The sequence below is a fragment of the Schistocerca piceifrons genome, chromosome 1, assembly GCF_021461385.2.
Source record: "Schistocerca piceifrons isolate TAMUIC-IGC-003096 chromosome 1, iqSchPice1.1, whole genome shotgun sequence".
Lineage (NCBI taxonomy): Eukaryota > Metazoa > Arthropoda > Insecta > Orthoptera > Acrididae > Schistocerca > Schistocerca piceifrons.
Window position 1 is genome coordinate 482,092,285 of NC_060138.1, and position 15,082 is coordinate 482,107,366.

Here is a 15,082-nt window from a genome sequence, read left to right on the forward strand (position 1 = left end):
TGGAACGAATCACAGTCGGCACTGTATGTTGGAACAGCACACTGTGAAGCAGTTGATTTTTGTGGAAGTACATACAGGTAAATGGGGCTGGTGTACTGTGCACTGTAATGGCAAAAATATTGTAAACATGATATTAATTTTCCTTACCATCCATTCTAGGCATTCAAAATGGTTTTCACAAATGAAGAAAACATTGCTGATTTTCAGGGAATGTCACAAAAATGGCATATGGGCAGCACAATTGCATGCCCAGAGTTAACCCTAATAGACAACATCTGACCCACTGTACCTTAATAAATACTGTTAGAAGGCCTCACACAACAAGACACATCTCTATGAACACGGATCTGGAGTAAAACAGCAACACATGAAGCAGCAGAAGTAGCTGTTCTGCCGGCCACTGCAATAAACTCTCATGCCTTTTCTTGTGATATGGAGAGAATGGTGGGAATTTCTTGAACAAGTATGCTGGGTATTCTTCACAGACAGAAATACCACCTGTACCTCACGTTGCTACATTTAAGGCTATGACTTTCAAGTTAACTAGTTAGTTAGTTGGTTGCTTGTTCCATTGATCAGTTGCTCAGTACTGAAGCTGTTATGATGTGGAACGTGTCAGTTGCACAATAAATGCACATATGATACAATATTTTATAATATATATGTATTACAGTACAGTGTTATAGATTAATATTTCTATTATTTACCCCAGTCCCTTAAATTGCACGACATGCATATACTATACTAATAGATTTATTTATTCCTATTCGAGAATTCATCTATGGTATAGAAGGAGTTGTCAAGGAGATATGATTTCAATTTATTTTTGAAGCTATTACAGCTGTCTGTCAAGCATTTTATTTCATCTGGTAACTTGCAAAAATTATATAGCAGCATATTTTACCCCCTTCTGTGCAAAAGATAGTTTTCTGGTATTATAATGATGAATGTCACTGTTGTTTCTAAACTGGCCCATGTTATTGAGAACAAATTTCATTAGTGAGTAACTGTACTGTGAGGCTGTTGTAAAAATTCCTAATCTTTTAAAAAAGATGCCTACAGGACGTGCTACTATGAACCCCACACGTTATTCTAACCACTTTCTTTTGAGCAGTGAATACTTTTTGTCTAAGTGTTGAGTTACCCCAAGTATTATTCCGTATGACATCAGAGAGTGCAAGTATGCAAAGTGTGTTAGCTTACTAATTTCTATATCCTCAAAATTGACAATTATTCTGATTGCAAAAGTTGCTGAACCTAGTTGCTTTAGAAGATCCAAAATATGAATTTTGCAATTAAGATTCTCATCTATATGTATACCCACAAACTTAGTATTGTCTACTGACTTCTGTTGATGTATTATATTTATTGAAGGAACTGTAGTTTTTGCAGCAGAAAATTGGATGTAATGTGTTTTTTCAAAGTTTAGAGCAAGCCCATTTGCAGAAAACCAATTAATGACTTTTCCAAAAATCTTATTTCTATCATTTTCAATTGGAGTTTCTTTTACTGGATTAATAATGATGCTTGTATCATCAGCAAACAGTGTCAATTGAGCTTCTTGTTTCAGATAAGAAGGGAGATCTTGCACATATATCAGGAACAGCAGGGGACCCATGATTCAACCCTGTGGAATACCTAATGTAATTTTACCCCAGTTAGATGAAGTGGCAAGGAAACTTTTTGTTTCCTGTTCTGTGACTTAAACCACTGATGTGCTATTCCATTTATACAATAGAATTGTAATTTCTGTAACATAATGCCATGGTTCACACAATCAAATGCTTTGGACAAGTCACAGAAAATTCCTATTGGTGACATTTTACTATTTAAAGACTCTATTATGTGGACACTGAAATTGTATACTACTGTCTCAGTGGAACAGCATTTTTGAAGTCCGAACTGTGATTTACTAAATATCCCATTACTGTTGAGATGGCTAACCACTCTTGAGTACATTATTTGCTCTAAGATTTTTGAAAACACTCTAAGCAAGGATACTGGCCAATAATTGTTGACATCTGTGGTATCCCCCTGTTTGTAGAGAGGCCTGACAATGGTATATTTTAACCTGTCTGGGAAAATACCTTGAGTTAGTGATGCATTACACATGTGACTTAGAACATCAGCTGTAATTGCTCCACATTGTTTTAATATCTTATTAGAAATGTCATCTACTCCAACAGAACATTTATTTTTCAAAGATTTAATAATTTTACTTATTTCACAAGAGGTTGTTAGGTGAAACTTAATCTGACTAAAATATTTCAAAACTGACTGTTCCATACACTGCCATGCTTTTTCTTTTTTCTCTTACACTTAAGAAATGGTTGTTAAATACATTAGCTACTTGTGTACTGTTGGTTAGGATGGTCTCATTCTCTTTAATAGTGATACTACCTATCCCAGTGGTTACTTTTACTGTCTCCTTTCCAACAACATTCCGTATTGATTTAATTTTAATGCCGGAGTTGTTAATTTCTTCTTAACATACATATTTCTTGATTTCCTTACGACTTTTATCAGTGTGTTCAAATAATTTTTATAGTGTAAAACTAGTTCTTGCTGTCTCATACAGTTTTCTTTTTCTTTCTGAAGACACTTTAATACCAGTAGTAGCGCAAGGTTTCTTTGAAAAGTGTGTGGTGTTACATTTAGTAATTTACTTTGGGGGACAATGTTCAAAAAGGAATATGAATTTATCAAGAAATATGTTGCATTTATCATTAGCATTTGGCTCATTATATACATCTCTCCAATTAACATTTCTTTAACGTTCTCTGAAGTGCTCTATAGATACCGGGTTGAGCACTCTCAAACTTTTACTTAATGGTTTCTGAACTACATAACCCTGTTAGGTTTTGTACGTTAATCAGTTGTGCATCATGGTCTGACAATCCATTTACCACAGGGAAAGCAGGTGTTTGTTTTACATCCTCTTTCTGAACAAATACATTATCTATTAGAGTGCTACTGTCTTGAGCTATAAGTGTAAGGAAATTTATCACTGATTCTGAGTTATATGTCATTAATAACACTTCTAATTCACTTTTCTTATCAGAATTACTTAGAAAGCTTACATTGAAATCACCACAGATTAATAAATTGTTCTTTTTGTCTGATAGACAGCATGATAGGGAGTCAAACTTTTTTTATGAATAGCTCCCAGTCTCCTAATGGGGACCTGTACACTGTTGCTAATATCAATACTACATTATCCAGCTGAAGTTCACATGCACAAACCTCAAAGTGTTGATCAACACAAAATTTGCTTACTTCTACAGTTTTGTCTTTATACCCTTGTTTTATGAAAATGGCAACTCCTCCTTTATCCATCCTAGATCTACAAGTGTAAGATGCTAAATTACACCCATTTATACTGACACTATCCATCCCCACAGTTACATGGTGTTCAGACAGAGTACATCAGTCTCATTTTTATTTTTGAGATCATCTAAACACACTAATAGCTCAGCTACTTTATCTTTTATTCCCCTGATATTTTGATGAAGTAAGCTGATACTGCCCTTAGCTTTGCTCCTATTTACTGTACATGAAGTTTCTTTTGTTCTGTTTATCTTGATTGTTGTCTGTCTGGACTTTGGCTTTAACCTAAAATACCTGTCTGCCTCGACACATTAACCACAGGGATCACCCCTTGTGTTTGCCTGGAATACTGCCAGTGGGTTATGCAGCAAGGCTATAACATTATGCATAATATACTGTTTACTGATGAAGTCAAATTTACAAACCATGTAAATGTTAACTTACATAATATGCACTACTGGTCACTGGAAAACACACATTGGTTTTGTCAGGTAGAACACTGATGTCAGTGGCATGTCAGTGTATGATATGGTATTACAGGACAACACATCATTGGTCCACATTTCATTGATGACACTATTAATGGGCAACAGTATATGTGGTTCTTGTGATGTATCCTATGTGGTCTGATGGAAGACCCATCCCTTCATGTGAGTCACATAATGTGATCCAACGTGGTGGATGCTCTGCGCATAATGCCAAGGAGGCAAGAAATGCACTACACCAACAATTCCCAAATCGATGGGTAGGATGGGGCAGTGCTGTTTAGAGATTTACAGCTGGCTCTCACTTTCATAGACTTATTTGTCTGCAGACATGTGAAAAATCTGGTGTATAAGCAGATTCCAACAACAATGGACAACACGAAAGCCCCTATTACTGGTGCTTGTGCTGCAGTAACACCAGAAACACTGACAGCAGTATAAGTCCATCAGTGCTGAAGCATTCACAGTGGTGTTGCCATGTAAATTGCGATCTCTTCGGATGTACATTGTAGTGTTTCTACCAAGAGAAATGTGATTACATACTGGCATACATTCTGTGTGTATCTGAGAAGACGTATGTTCATTTTGAGGATACTATTGTATGTTTATGTAATCATTTCAGCCTGTGCAAAAGTTCAGTTGTAATGTAGTCATTAAAATGTTCAGTGACTCATGCTGTACATGTCATGTACACTATGTAATTAATGTAAAAGTACCTACAAATAGTCTTTACTCCTCTGTTATATCCTTGGTCCGTCATTAATTATGTTTACCCTGGCATACTCAATATTTAGTTACAGTTATACCCATTCTAGTACTGTAGTAAAGATCAACAAATCACAAATGAGTAAACACTTTTCATTGGGTTTCAATGGACATCTGTATTGCTTCCAGTTCAGTTATAACAGTGTAAATAGCAATAAGTGCAGCATTTGTTGCTTTGTAGTAAATCAATCACATCACAATTACAGGCAACATGGAGTTCACACTTGCATCTCAGAACATCCAGCAGCAGTGCATTTAGTTTATTTCAATTGTCAACTTTGCTTTACAATTTCTCTGGATGTAATTGACATATTGTGATACAGCCAACACCATTTTTTCATATTATTGATTGCGTAAGAAATATGGGATGTCCATTAAAAAAAAGTTTCTGTTGAAATTAGTATATGCATGCATTTTAGAATGTCGCATAGTATATCCTTACATGAGCCCGTGCTGTACACTCATACCTGTGAAAGTCGTTTTTCACTTCTGTTGTTGCTCCAGAGATATTTGTGTTGAAGTGTGTGTGTGTGTAAAATCTGCAGAGTGTATGTGTGGGTGTACATCTGGAATCTCCTCCCAAATCTGCGGATCGAAATCAACCAAATTTGGCGCAGGAACAGGAGCCCGCAAGAGTATCAGCACTGTGGGGGTTTACAACCACCTAGTTCAGATAGGAGCATAGATACAGGTAAAGACTTACTTTTGTCCTCCCCCTGACATATAGGCTGCTCTGCATGACAGGAATATTCTGTGGGGAGAGTATCACCTGCCTGATCATTCTGCTTTGCAATGCAGCCTACAAGTCAGGGGCAAGAAACGATTTTCTAGCCCCTGAGTTGAAAGCTGCCAGCAGAACAGGCATGTTGTTGTTGTTGTTGTTTTTGTTGTTGTTGTTGTACCAGCCTGCTTTATTGACATCTTTTGCAGGGGGAAGGTTGAGATGAATAGAGGAGGAGATGGAGAGAGAAGGGAATGGTTAGGGGGAGAGGGGGCAGGAGGGGATGGGTAGGTAGAGAAGGAGTGGGAGTGGATGCACTGAAATGGTGGGAGAGGAGGAAATGGACATAGAGAGAGGGGGTGGAGGAGATGCTCAGAGAGGGAAAAAGAGAGAGAGGGGAGAGGAAGAGATGGATAGTGGTAGGGGAAGGGGAGAGACAAGAGGGGAGAAGAGATTAGATGGGCTGAGATGTGGGAGGAGGAGACGGACTAATTAGGGAGGTAAGGAGGTGATAGCAGAGAGGGTAGAGGAGGAGATGGCTAAGAGATTTGTGCATGGGGAAGAGGCTAGTATATATGTAATATGCAAAACAGAGAGTGTGTGTGTGTGTGTGTGTGTGTGTGTGTGTGTGTGCGCGTGTGCGTGTGCGTGTGTGTGTGTGTGTGTGTGCGCGTGTGTGTGCGTGCATATATAAGAACTACGTCCAATTCCCTGGAGTGCAGTGGGCCAAATCTGACACACAAACTCCTTGCCCTGAGAGGATCAACATAACTAGGTTTACAACACATTAGCTCCAGTATTTGTGGAGGTACAGACAGGCATGTTTTTTAAGCCCCTGCTGTATTGGTTGGCCTGCATGACAAATGCGTTATGTGGGAATATTGTCTACCTGCTTTTCAGGGCAGCCTACACATCAGGGGCAAGAAACGTTGATCACCCCCCCCCCCCCCCCCCCTCGACCTGTAGGCTGCCTCACACAATAAGCATGCTGTGTTGTTGTATTGGCCTGCTTTATCAGCTGCTTTGCAAGGCTGCCTACTCGTCATGGGAAAAAGAGTGCCTCCAAGGCCCTGAGAGATAGACGGTGCTGCATTACAGGCATGTTGAAGTAGTACCAGCCTGATTTATCAACCTCTTTCGCAGGGGCTACATGTGCAGATGGGTACACCTGGGGGACGGTAAGGTGGGTAGAGGAGGAGATGGAGACAGAGGGGGGGGGGGGCAGGAGGGAATGGATAAGGAGGGAGGAGGGCAGGAAGGGAAAGGTAGGGAGAGGGGGGAGGAAGAATGGGGTATACAGAGAGGGGAAGAAGGAAATGGACAGAGAGAGGGGTGAAGGAGATGGACAGAAAGAGGGGAGGGAAGAGGAGATGAGCTTGAGAGGTGGGTGGGTGAAGCAGATGAACAGATAGGGAGGTGAGGGCCAGAGAGAAGAGGAGGAGACGTACAACAGATACAGCAGAGTTTAGGTATGTATGTCTGGGATTAATTTCAGCCCAATTTGGTACATGAACACAAGGCCTCAGGAATATCAGCGTTGTTGGATTTATAACCAGTCTCCAATAGCAGTGGAGATAATGGTAAAAATAATTTTTTCCTGCTTCTTGCATATAGGCTGCCCTGCATCACAGGCATGTTGTGTTGGAACAGTAAGAGCATGCATGGAGGGGATATTCAGAGAGAGAGAGGGGGAGGCAGGAGGGCATGGATAGAGAAGGGAGGAGGAGGGTAGACAGAGAGAGGAGAAAGCAAATTGAGAGTGTGGAGGAAGAGTAGGGGCATAGAAGATGGGGGCAGAGATCAGGCATAGGAGTTGAAGAGAGAGAGTGGTGAGGTGAGGTGAGGTGAGGTGATGTGAACAGAGAGATAGGGAGGAGGAGATGTACAGAGAGTGGTGGGGAAGGACGTGGATAGAGGGAATGGCATAGATAGATGGGGGAGGAGGTGGTGATAAAGAGAAAATGGTAAGGATGAGGTGGACATAGTGATGGAGGAAAAGGTGGGAACACAGAGGGGGAGGAAAGTGTGGAGAATATTGTTTTGAAGGCACATGTGGGTAAATAACAGTAATATTATGAAAATATAACAATGAAAACAGTCAATTATTGACAGAATTATTTAGCTGAATACATAAAAAATCTGTTCACGAGGCGGCAGCAGAACGCTCATATAAAAGACGGTTGTAATGGGCAAGCTTTCGGAGCCAGTGGCTCCTTCTTCAGGTGGAAGGGTTGAAGGGGAAGGAAGAAGGGTGGAGGAAAAGGACTGGAGAGGTCTAGGAAAAGGGCTAGATTTTGGGAAAGTCAACCCGAACCATGGCTCCGGGTAAGCTTACCATACAGGATGAGAAGGAAAGACTGATTATTGGGGACTGAATCGGACGAGATTTGAAAACGTGTTGTTTCACAGGTGGCTCTCCCTTTGATAGTATATGTTTTGCCAGTTACAGGGTTATTATAGGTGGTGGTACAAAGGTGCATTAGGAGCCATAGGGTAGGGAGATGGATGCGGAAGGAGCATAAGGTCTCTCAAGAATATTGCGGAGACTGGGAGGGTGACAGAAAGCTGTTCAAGGTGTGGTGGGAAAAATTTCAGACAGAATGGATCTCATTTCAGAGCACGATTTTAGGAAGTCATGGCCCTGTCGAAGTAGCTGATTAACACATTCCAGACCAGGATAATACTGAGTCATCAATGGTGTGCTCCGAGGCTGTTTTTTGGAGGGATCAGCAGTACCAGGATTGGCTGTGATGGCCTGAGAAACCTGCTTTTTAACTAGGCTGGTGGAGTAACTACATGCAGTGAAGGCTGAGGTGAGAATGCGGTGTTTTGCTGTAAAGAGTTTGCATCCGAACAAATACCTTTGCCTTGGATTCCAGTGCTGTATGAGAGGGAATGTTTGACATGGAAAGGATGGCAACTATCAAAATGTAAGTACTGTTGTTTGTTGGTATGTTTAATGCATACGGAAGTGTGTAGGTGGCCTTTGGTGAGGACGAGATCAACATCAAGGAAAGGGGCATGGCATTCGGAATAGGACCATATGGAATTTAATTGGTAAAAGGTATTAAGAGATTCCAGCAAGTTTAGCAGTTCAGCCTCACCATGAGTTCATCTCGTCCTGACCTGCTGATCGACACGTCATATACCAGCTGTTATGTAAACACTGTTCAGCCTTCTTCATCGGCATGACTACCTCCAGATAATCAATTATAGGCAGAGAGTGTATACTGACAGCTCGCAATATCCTGTTGCAGAACATGCTCTAGAATGTGACATTCGTGACCTCGGCACCTGGTTCACAACACGCGCCTTCTAGATTCTTCCCCCAGACATCAGTTTCTCAGAACTCCTCAGGTGGGAACTAGTACAAAAACATGTCCTTGGTTCTCGCCGTCCACCTGGCCTTAATATACCTCAGAGACAGTGACAAAATAGACTAATCAGATCGAGAAATCACACCAGTCTTGGGTACTAACTGTAAAGCTTTTTCAGTATTAGACAATTACATTTCGATTTTTCGTGTAGCATAATTTTTGAAGTTTGTTGATGAGGTAATAGATTCTGTCGCAGAAAGGTAAGCACGCCATGTAAAGCTGCAGCAAGATTAGAGAGAAAAGAAATGCTAGGACCTAAGGATTAAAGAAATGTGTACTGTCTTGCTTGTCTCTTGTCTTTATTGTTGTATGTATCCTACATTTCATTTTATGTCACACAAAACAGCAAGTTATTAGCTAATAGGAAGTAAAGAGTGCAGATTTTCTGAAGAGTTCTTGTTCTCCCGGTTACAAATAATCCCATCCAGTGTCAATTGCGAGGGTTTTGGAAAAAGAGCGGAGGGATGTCAATCCGGCCGACTGGTAGCAGGAGAGGCACCACAGGACATTATAATTTCCACTTTCGTGATTATAGTTTGATGGTATCCATTACAAAATATACACCTTGGAATTCCACAGAGCGAAACGCAGTGATGTGCGATAGAAGAATGCCCTGTGAAGAGGTGTGGCACTGTACTTGGCACACTGAACACCAAATAACATATCTTACATTTCCTCGAACATATATGTTTTATGTGCCAGACTGTTCAGAAAGATGTGTGCTAAAAAATTAATGTTTTTTCGAAAAGTTGATTTTTTTTTTTTATTTTTAGCGTCCGATCCGAAACGTTCGGTGAGGGGGGGTTGGAAATACTGTAGATCCGAGGCAGATGCGCGGAGCAGTCTGAGTTCTAGTGGGGAGGTGGGTAGTCTCCACGTCATCCGTGTTCACGTTTAGTGATTTTGCTGTTTCCTCTTCGTTTACTGCTCTCACGTTAAATGAATACAAAATGGATTTCTGTGGCCGGGAGCTACCAAGAGAATTAAAATACATTCACATAATTATGGAAGGGCTAAAATGTTATTAGTTTCAGATCTTATTTTACTTCCACCTTTCTGGCAGCCAAGCAGAACAATGAAATTATTTTTGTTGGTTAGTTAAAGAAATTTGCGTTTTATTAATATTTTCCACTGAGGCAGACAATTTATTTGGAAGTGTTTAATTCCACGCTGTTGGCTAGTTTCAACTGTTCGCTGTATTTCAAGGGCACGTTTTCATCTTCTAGCACGTATGACATTATGCCATAGTGAAGAACCAAACATGAGATAATACAGTACTGGTACTCCAAGAAAAGCCGGCCGGTGTGGCCGAGCGTTTTCTAGGCGCTTCAGTCTGGAACCACGCGACCGCTGCGGTCACAGGTTCGAATCTTTCCTTGGGCATGGATGTGTGTGATGTCCTTAGGTTAGTTAGGTTTAAATAGTTTCCAAGTGTAGGGGGCTGATGGCCTCAGATGTTAAGTCCCATAGTGCTTAAAGCTATTTGAACTCCAAGAAAATTTACATCCTGAAAACCACACTGAAGAGCATAATATCAGGTCGAGGCCTACTTCATTGGGAATCTGAACATGCGAATGTGCACTATAAGCTGAATTATGCATTTTAGTACGGTTCACGACATTCTGATGCTCTTGGAGTATCCTCTGATGTCTTGTTTCTTTTATGGCATAATGTAAGATCTTATAATGTTTACACTTACGAACATAGGGGCTTCCTGCGTCGTCGTAGCTGCGCAAGCACGGTGATGCCTGTTTTCTAGCACTCTCTGGCAACTACTGAAATGAACATATTTCTAACGAGTCACGGGAAAATATTGCGAATTGTGGTTGGAGAAGCATTAAGCATAGTTTACACGACGACATTGTGTTGCGCCATTCGTTGCGTGGAATGAGTTGCACGCAAATGGTTTTATATATGACTGTAGACACGGCGACACCAGCATACCCTTCAGCTTCATCGTTTTGTGGGTTCCTGAGTTGTGTCTGAAATGAAACTTTTGGCAGCTGCACGTCACACGAATTGTGATCGAGTTAAAAGCTTGTTGTGTGGAATCGCTGCATTAAAAAAAAAAAGAAATATGTTTCGATTGGTGGCTGGATGGAAACAAGACGTCAGCTAGGTTGCTCAGCAACCTTGCTGAAATAATTTATAATGGATGACCCACGAAGTTCTTTTAATTATCTTAGAATGTTACCAGAACTGTTCACATTTCTTCTAAATAGAGTTAATTATGAGATAAGGAAAAGACACTGTAATGCATGAAGGACTGTCGCCAGAACTGAAATTACATATCACATTGCATGCATTACAATCGAGAATACTCAGCATGCTAGAAGATGTAGTTTTAGTTGGTGATGACTCTTTTTCATTAACACCAATAATTATTAACATATCAGTAATAATTATTTACATTAACAGCAATAATTATTCGAAGCAGGCCACATTAAGAACAGAATGGTTTGCAAACTACTGTCTTGAAGATAGATCTGTAGTGGAAATATTTCTAAATTCAAACATATGTGAATGGGGAGCATGGTACGACGTTTTGAATAGATGAATATTGAATATTGAATAAAGCATGCAGCTTCTTGACTTGTGTAGCATTCCCTCCCGTCAATAAACCGAGAAAGGTGGCGCAGTGGTTAGTACATTGGACTCGCATTCAGGAGGACGAAGGTTCAATCTCGCGTCCGGCCATCCTGATTTAGGTTTTCTGTGATTTCCCTAAATCGCTCCAGGCAAATGCCGGGGTGGTTCCTTTGAAAGGGCACGGCCGACTTCCTTCCCTAATCCGATGAGACCGATGGCCTCGCTGTCTGGTCTCCTCCCTCAAAACAACCTAACCCTGTCAACAATGTTCCTTAAAAAAGAATCATCCAACTCGTATGATGGGATTTTAGCCTTGTAGACGAGAGCATTTCTACAGCCAGAATTGTATTTCTCTTAATTAAGTTGCATATGTGCTCCATTTTCAATCAATTTTGCCCTGCAGCTCAGATATTGTAAACCATCTGTATTCTGATCACACATGACGGTTTCAGGAGCAGCAATATGTTGCTTATATTTTTGTTATCAACATCACTGAAATCCCACAGACACCTATACAAAGATATCCAAAAAGCGAACATTATTCTCCCTTCCTCACTTCATATTTGTTTTCCGCGCTCTATGAACATACGTAACCTCAAAGCTCATGCAACTAGGGTTGCCAAAGTATCAACATGCTGAAAGTGTTTAGTTCTATGGTCTAATTTCACCAACGAGTTGGGCAAACGTGGCCGGTAGCGCAGTTGTCTACAACCTAGTGTCGTTGTGTAAACTAAGCTTTACTTTTCAAAGTAAATTTCGTTTTACGCAAGATGAATAATATGCGAGAATATACGATGAATTTCTGAAATCACAGAGCGGTTGACTCTGATTTAAAAATCAACATTTTTGGACGAGCCATTTAGAAGAATTTCGAACCCAGATCATCAGACATTTATGTCGTTATTAAACATTTTACTGGCACATTTGTGTGATGTATCTGAAGTGTAACACGCACAAAAAAGATCAGCGTTATATGTGAAAGCTTAGCTTCTCTTGCAGCTTATTAATCTATAGGTAGTGGGGAGCGAGCGTGCTGATTACGACGATAATCACTTGAACTCCCGTCACTTACTATGAATACTTTTATTCTCGCTGTGTATACACAATGCATGTAGCATAGAGTTCGTACTTCAGAGAACTTATATGGAAAAGATACAATTGTTCTCGCTGCGGTAGGGTAGCAATATTATTAGAAGGTGAGCCAGTGATTGTACGTCCTCACAAATCTTAGAGACCAATATCATATGTGAAAGCTTTGCTTTTCCTGTAGCAACACTATATATATTAATTTAAACCATTAACTTTTCCTATTTGTGTGTTCGCGCTACTTAACAGTGATGTTGCTATTGGCTGACTACATCACATGTCGTATACTCTGAATATCTGCTGTCATCGGCTGGCGAGATGTCGTGGCGTGAGCTGTGACTGGCTTACAAAAGCGCATCGCAATCTCAATTTCAATGCTTCAGTAAGTAACATGCGATGTTTTGTGGAATTTGCATTTATACTTTCGCAATATGAAAATATACAGCATACATGTTGCTGCACATCAAAGATCTTTCCAAAACGTCTGTTTTTTCCCTCTGAGTTATATATGCTAAAGTGCCGAGAAGTTCTACGCCGGTGTATAAAACCATAGTCATTCAGAGGATTGATAACTTTTACAGTTTTGATGGAAAGTATACTGCCACTACACGGGAAAAGTGTTTTTTCCACCAGGAGAAAATGTATTTTTAACCGAGAAATCTGGGAAAAATCCGGGAATTTTTTTCCCTTGTCCGCGTATACACCCTGAATATGCAAGCGGGCCTAGGGGAGACACTCAACACTGCCCTACGTTTGGTGTGAACGATTGTATCCTAGACGATAAGAAAATCACAAGTTGCACTGTTTACACACTAAGTTGTAAGTGTTGATGCCAGTCAACATTCTTACTAATTTGATGAGAGGCTATAATTATCAATCCCTTATCATTGTACAGTATTGTTGACGATGTTAATGTCCGTTACTATTGTAATTCATGGCGTCACACGTATTTCAGTCTTACAAATAATGTGTCTCATATCACACCATTGATTGGGATGATTTCAGACACACGCTTTTAAATCTCTGCCCGAAGTTACAAAGTATGTGGGAAGAATTCGGACAAAAATTGACTTTTTTTTTTTTAATTCTACGTTCTTCCAATTTGATTTTAGTGACTTAACACCTTCATTTTCCTCCTCCTCCTCTTCATTTTCATCGTTTTCTATTTTTAACATACATCACATGAATACCTTTTTTCCATTACAAAACTAGCTACTAACAAAAATATTGTACTGTTATCAATAACAAATCAATTCAAATTCACTGGCACCATAGACCGCCATGATGCAAGATAGGCTTGACAGTGTGATGATGGGGTGGGAGGGAAAGCTTGTGAATCTGCGCATCATGTTTGCTGCGTCAGTGCACTGCAGCTGCCAATTCAAGCCAGTGATGCTAGATAGAGATAGGTTTCCCGCGGCATTGAATATGTGGCCATCTTTAAGACTAGCAGGTATTTTAAGTCAAACACTGAACATTTATATATCAACTTCGAATATAAGATGCACTGGAATTTGGAGCCAATTAAAAAAAAAAAAAGCATGTTATTGTCTGTTGAATACGGTAATGAATTTTATGTATTAAAGGTCAGTTTTTATTATGACACCTTGCTTCAACATTTCTTCTTGCTCCTATTTACTACTGCTTGTCCTCTCATTCTGCTCTTGATAAATTGTTAGAAAATTTCTTCTTTTCGGCCAGATTTGTCAAGGTAGCCTTTCACTAAATATCTAATACCCAATTTAGTGAAAGGAAATCTCCAATCTACAGCCCTCAAGATACCTTGACGTTCCTTCTTATTCCTGGTTTCATACTGGTTGTACTCCCAATTGTTTTTGGATTTATTACCCATCCTTTATTTTGTAGGATCTTTCTAGATATTCGATACAAACCACACATTTTTCTCTACGATTACCATACTGTAATACCTTCTCAACATTATCTGAATTGTCCCCAAATAGTCCACAATTTTATAAAAACTCTCGTCATGTTATAACTGTACACGAAAAACTGGACAAACTTCTACAGGAATTGTCTAAATGCCATACGCTACAGGGCTTGTTGACCATTGCAGTTATAATACTATCTCACCAGTTGCAACAATAGGTAGTTTCCACTTTCAGCAGTGAGACTCTCCACCAGATATTTACCTAGGTAAACAATCGAACCAAAAGAAAAGTTGTGGAACATAAAACGGTAAATAACTCAAAATAACTGGTGTGTAGAAGTGAAAATGAACGCCAATTCATTGCTGCAGCAGGGAAGAGAAAATAAACCATACTGTCTGAAACCCTCCTCCCCCCACCCCCCCAGTGTCCAAATCACCCCAGTTGATGGTTATTATAGGTGTGAACATGTCGTATATATCTGACTTGATACACCTGTAGCACCTGAGAATGGTTTGTAAGGGCAAAATTGGCCAGTAATGCAAACCGAGGTTGAACCATTACAGTGACTTTCAACAAATATAAAACTGTGGTACCCCACATGAAAAAAATGATTGAGAATATAAGACATGACCAATCTCATTCTCTGATTGAGTTTTCCTATGGTAGGTGTCTTGTATACAGTTAGCTGTCAGTCATATTGTTATTCTGATTCAGGTGTAATCCATCATCATCAATTAATCCTTTGTTGTGATAGCAGCAGCAACATTTGAGTATTTGTGTGCTACATATGCTCAAATGCAGCAAATTTACGGTTACACTGAAAAGATGACATTCTGTCTTCGT

General features: G+C 40.0%; 1 protein-coding gene across 3 annotated transcripts in view; it reads left to right on the top strand.

The window, feature by feature from the left end:
• LOC124795127 (SWI/SNF-related matrix-associated actin-dependent regulator of chromatin subfamily A containing DEAD/H box 1 homolog) overlaps positions 1 to 15,082 on the top strand; it is a 168,695-nt gene that overhangs the window by 55,664 nt on the left and 97,949 nt on the right. The window lies entirely within an intron of this gene.